The sequence below is a fragment of the Hetaerina americana genome, unplaced genomic scaffold, assembly GCF_022747635.1.
Source record: "Hetaerina americana unplaced genomic scaffold, ioHetAmer1.1.p SCAF_9, whole genome shotgun sequence".
NCBI lineage: Eukaryota > Metazoa > Arthropoda > Insecta > Odonata > Calopterygidae > Hetaerina > Hetaerina americana.
Genome location: NW_027287538.1, coordinates 76,446,581 through 76,452,580, shown reverse-complemented (window position 1 = coordinate 76,452,580; position 6,000 = coordinate 76,446,581).

The window sequence follows — 6,000 nt, the reverse complement described above, 5'->3', positions numbered from 1 at the left end:
TGAAATCTCAACTTGGATGAGCTTCGAAAACTTTTTAATTTAAAATAACATTCCAATATTTTAAAGCAAAACCGCAAATTGCTGTTTCTATGTTTCTGTTGATGTGTGAAATGGTGTGATTGCGATTATCCGCAATTGTGAATGTCCAACAGACTCATGGCCATTCTGGCTGCATCCCCTCTCCCTGAATTTGGAATGATTAATTCACTCCTAAGAGTCAGTTGTGGCAGATAGTGCTTCACTAAAACTCATGCGGTACTGGAGAATGCAGGTTTGCAGCCAGCGTACACTCCAAGGGAGCTGAGATTACGTTGGGAGGTGCTCCATTCACGTCTGAGTGGGAGACATTGAATCGGATTTCGCCCAATGGTGTAACACATCACATGTGCACACGGGAGAAATCGTAACTTTGTAGTTATCCATGGATACAAACCCATTTTTACTCATCTGCTCCCTATTTCAGATTGCAGCAAAAAATATATCTTGCTACTTATTTTTTTTTGTATGGAACAGAAAAAAATATGGAAGTAATTATTTAAAACTATTCTTTTGAATAAATGCAAAATTTAATGGAATACATAAAAATGTATATAATTTAAACCAGAAGTGTTGGGCACAAATTTCAACTCATAATTTTGATTTTTGGTGCATAATACACGGCCCATACTTAAGCCAGGGTAAAAAGTGTATATCGCATATGCTGGCAAATGTGGGATATCAGGTGTATGTTTGCACCTTAGCTTGAGAAATGTTTGAGGCCAGATTCCCATGCATGCAAGCCATGCAGCGTGGCACAAATAGTGCTGTTGTTTCAGCTGGTGGGGGAATGTGTGCGCATCTTGGAGAGAAATGTTTAGTGCCTTCCTGATTGATAGTTTCTCTGCTTAGTTTTATAGATTCTGCTGCATAGTTCACACAATGTGGGGAATGCTGCGCTTGAGTACTTTTTTGAAAAAAGTAATGAACAGAAAAAAACGATTTGAATAATAACTGAAATTTTAGCTCGGTCACGGGTTTCCTTCTTCCATCATGAAGTTTTTCAAAACAAATTTTAATTGGCATTCATAAACCTCGGTCGGTAGTTTTATTTTATTTATTTACACAATTACGTTGCAATTAGCGGCGATTTTCCTGGTGGCAACGGTCAAGTTTGGTCACAGCTATCTCTTACAACGAAAATTACATACGGACACGCACTATAAAAACAGATAAGAGACAAAATATTTTTACAAACAATGGCACTTCCACATCACATACAAAATGCCGTCCACATCACATACAAACAATATTTTCATATCTACAATGAAGTTTATTACCCAGTGCCTGCTTTACATTTATACTTTAAACTTCTAAAATTGGATGGAAAGGGCTCAAACAAACCTCCAGGCAGCTGGTTCCAATCAATTATAGTTCTATTTAAAAAAGATTATTTTTTCTTATTTGTTTTTTGAGTCCTTATTTTTATTTTGAAACAATGGTCGTTTTTTCCCTTGAAGTTAGGCTTTTCTATCCCTTGCCATAAATATTCCCACGCGTCGTCCATTTTAACAATTCTATGCATCGCGCCTAACCTACTCCTTTTTCTTCTATTTTTCAAATTCTCCCATTTCAGTATATCGAACATTTCTGTGACACTATCTGTTCTTTTGTGCCTTCCGAGTACATATCTTGCTGCCTTTCTTTGAACTTTTTCTATCTTTTTAATATGTCCCACCTCATATGGATCCCATACTTACATATATAGTCATTGGTTCACGGCGATGATCAGCTTTGCGGCAGGAAAGCCAATCATCTAGGTCTCTTCTCGTGCTTTTAAAAGCTGTCCCCTAGCAATTCAAGCACTGCAATGTACCCGATGAATTGTTTTGTTTCTGGATGCATGGCTGCACCACCCACTTACCTGCAAAGCAGTTGCCTCCTCCTGACAGTAGAGAGCAGTATACGTACGACTGCACACTTTGACAGAGGCATGCCTTCAGCCAATTACACTGGCTCTGTCCTCCTGGGAGGCAGTGGCCATGAGGGCATTCAAGCTTTGCCAATGGGCAAAATGGTGGGACTACAGAGGGGCTGCATCTCTTTGCATGGATACCTGCTAGTCCCGTCTCCATCAATGGTTTGAGACTAGAGGAAAGAGTAACTCATACTTTTCATCACCTCCACACTGAAATTCATAGTCAACGGTAACAGATGTGTTCCTCAAATTTGAGTTATATAGTGATAATGTTAAAAAGTCATCCACACGATACTATATTTTGATAATGCATATTGACCTATCAGCGCCAAAAAGGAGGAATCTAAACTCATACTGTACTTCTGTTTGATTCTGCTGACCCCACCCATCCTTGAATCGAATTAATTGTGATAGTTGAATATAATGCTGTATTATTTATTCATGGTAATACACTATTTTAAGAAATTCTTGTGATGCTTAAGAGGTTCAATCAGTATGAAAAAATGCCTGTTCGTTTTTAACTATTTTTCATTGTTACAGATAGGGACAGCAATCCCCGTTCTACATTATGAGCCACTCATAGTGGAAATGGTTAGGCACCACTGGGAGGATGAAGAAGAAATCATTGATTTAGTATTAACCCGAAAAAAATCAAGCCTAGCAACTGGGACTGGATTTGAATATAGATGCCATGGATCACTGGAAGGCAGCAGCACGGCAGTGACCATCCAGCAACATATCTCCTGGAGTTGTGGGGAAGATCCTTAATAATTCCATATCTGGATTCAATTATCTCAGCTATCGTAATATGGTTTTCTCATGGCTCTATACCTGCCTTTGCATTCACATATCTACATCCTTGTCACATGTTAATCATGACGTCAAACAATAGGGAAAAGAAAGTCATTTTCTTGCCCAGCTTGACCTAACATAATCTCGGACTGCAAATGCAGTCGGTGGGAAAGTTAAGGATCCAAGAAGAGTGGTCGTGTGGTATAAAGTAGAGGTTACAAGTTTCTTACCATACTGCAGAATGCCTGGTAGAGTTACAATCAGAAATGGTTCTGCTAAGTCGGACATGAGTTATCTACAAGAGCATGATCTCTTTACCAATAAGTTGCAAGTAGAATGCAACCTTTCTGATTTTTGTATTTTTTTTTAAATGCTGCTCATTTGCCTTCCCTTGAAGAAGCTTTTTATGATTTTTTAAAGGGGCTTTTTGTATATAATGTTTTAATTGATGCACTAGTTTCACTGTTGCTGGAGGAAAATCGATTTGTGATGATCACATTCTCAGTAGTAGTAGTAATTCTGGGAGGCGACCGACAGCTCAGGTTATTTGTGCCATTAGGGATGGACAGGAAAGGATGAAGGGTGGAGAGAAACCTGACATCTGCATTAGCCCACTCTTGTCGAAAAGCACCAAGGGGCCACACAGTTTAACGTCCCATCCGATGGGCGTCGTTCTCACTCAGAGTTCTCTCCGCAAAGCACCTCAAGTAGGGGTCAAGATACCGCTGAAAAATATTTGTTGTCTCCAGGATTTGAACCCAGGCCCTCTTGGTGGGAAGCCTGTACATTAGCCACAGCACCATCCCAAACCCCCACATTCTCAGCTGCAATTCTGAACGCAGAGGTTGGTTGATAGATGAGGGCAGAGGGCCTAATGCTAAGCCCAACAGTGTATGAAATTCACACCCTCAAGTAGTAAGGTGAGCTAGTTCCCTGTGTGCCAGCTGTGATTTCCCAGGAAGATCTGAGCATCGCACACTTGAATAGAGGAGAGGTATCACCCAGAATTGAACAGGGCAGGAACCCATTGACTACCACATCCCCTGAATTTTCAATAGTCGGCAGGAATTCATCAGTTTACCTAAATATACCCCAGGATTTCCTAAAGTTTTTAATAATCTTAGCCTGGAACGTGAGGTTTTTTTATCATATGACACCATACGTAATTAAGTTAAAATGAAAAAAAATGTTTCTGCTAAGTCACTTAGATGAGTAATCTGCGAGAACATGATTGATTTTACAGTAAGTTTCAAGCAATTGTATCCTAAGGAAAGCGCCTCTTCTGGTAGTTGATCCCTCTTGCGTCTTCCTCCGAACACCAATTGGGAATAGGGAAAGGGGATGCCAGAAAGTGCTTGGGTGAAGGAAGTTCATGCATTACTAAGTTGATGACTTGATCCATTACGAAGAACATTGATTTCCTCTTCAAAATATTGCAGATCATTTGGAAGAGGAAATACGAGACTCGTAAAATGCTGAAACCTTGGCAAATTTAAAATGTATGGATGAATTCATGCAGATGTGTAACAGTGGATCCATGCTTTTGCAATCCACATAAGCTAGGACTAAATGCACATACTTCCTCAGCAATGTAAAGATGTGCTTTAGACATTCTTTCAAAATGAGATCATTCTTCAAGACTTCTGAAAGAGCTTTCTGCCCTTTCACTGTTGTCTTTTTCAGCTATGCATACGCTTATGATCGGAACTGTCTCCCTGTGTGCTCCCTGCACTCAGGACGGGACCATCTCCCACTGATGACAACTTCACCCTCGTCAACCTTCCGCCTACCTCTATCCCTTCATTCGATGCTAGAGTTTCAACAGTGTTTGACTGATATCGGTGCATAGATTAGGGAAATAAGGCGAATTGCCAAGTGTAACTGGATTGTAATTTTGGATCAGAAACTGCTTAAGCACATACCACTCACCTCCATACAATGACCTTGCATTGGGATGAACAGCGATCTGCTGGTCCTGTGGTGTCTTACCTACATAGGCCAAGGAAAATATTTTATCCGTGAATAGCAGGACGAGAGAGTAAGGTTTCACCCTTGTCAAATGTGCACCCAATGAATTTTAATTCATGCAAGCCCTTGAGTCTTAACCTTGTCATGTAGCAGCAGCAATAAACTGGGGGCTGAGAGTGAGAGAGGCTGTGCGTGAAGCATTCTGGTTTATGGTTGTGCAATGTGAACCCCGGGGAAAAGAGGGGTCTTCTATAAGATGAGGGGTAGTAGGATGCTGGAAAGAGCAAAATGGGTTGACAGGGTGAGGAATTAGGTGTTGAACCAAGCCAGGGGGAGAGAATGAACTCTATCCATTAGGAGAGAGAAGGAGATTGAGAATGGCACTGATAAGAGGGACAATGATGAGGAGATGCAAGATCTTAGTGCAGATGTAGATGGTGGCTGTGGTCATAACAATAATACTTTATTCACCATTGGTAGGCTTTGCATGGTTTTGTCGCTATAAAAGTGGATCAATTTTTCAGTATACAACACATGAAAAAAAGTTATTCATATTAAATAGGGATATTTAACAAAATATTTTAGAATTTTCTTTGCATATTGCACAAAATTCATCCATAGGGTATTAAGTTTTTATAAGCACTATATAAACAAACCTCCTTCAAGATTATGCTGGAAAGAATTTTAAGCATATGCTTTCAAATCTGGAGGAAGCAGGTTAAAAAATTTGCCTTCATGGTCCCTCACCACCCGATTTAGATGCTCTTGCCTCAAATGTGTATGTCAAGCTCAGTTCATGCATCATGCTATTTTGGTTTTGTTCATATACCTGCATGTTTTTGTTAAAAAATAAGATTAGACTGTATTTGTGAATAAAGAGCAGCCAGTGACATAATTTGTATCTCATGAAAATGAGGCCTGCAGAATGAGTGGGACATACCACTCAGCTGGCCAGTTTATGATGAAGAAACCTACTGTTATCATGGTTTAGGAGCTTGTGCTAAATCACTCTGTGGAGTAAAGGTTAGTCTATGCCGGTCTACTTTCTAAACCTAAATAAGCTGTTTAATATTCTGAACTAAAATCAGTTTCCTCTGTTGAGCACCACCTTCCACGGGAGCCTTCTCTCAGCTGCCGGATTTGTCCCATCCTCTTGTCTAGATCTGCTGATCAACATACCACATCCTCTGTATCTTTGGACTATGTCTAAATAACTTTTCTTCACCCTCCATGGCAATTGTTTGCTGGTGTATCGATCTTTCCAGCTCACTTTTCCATTATTCTCA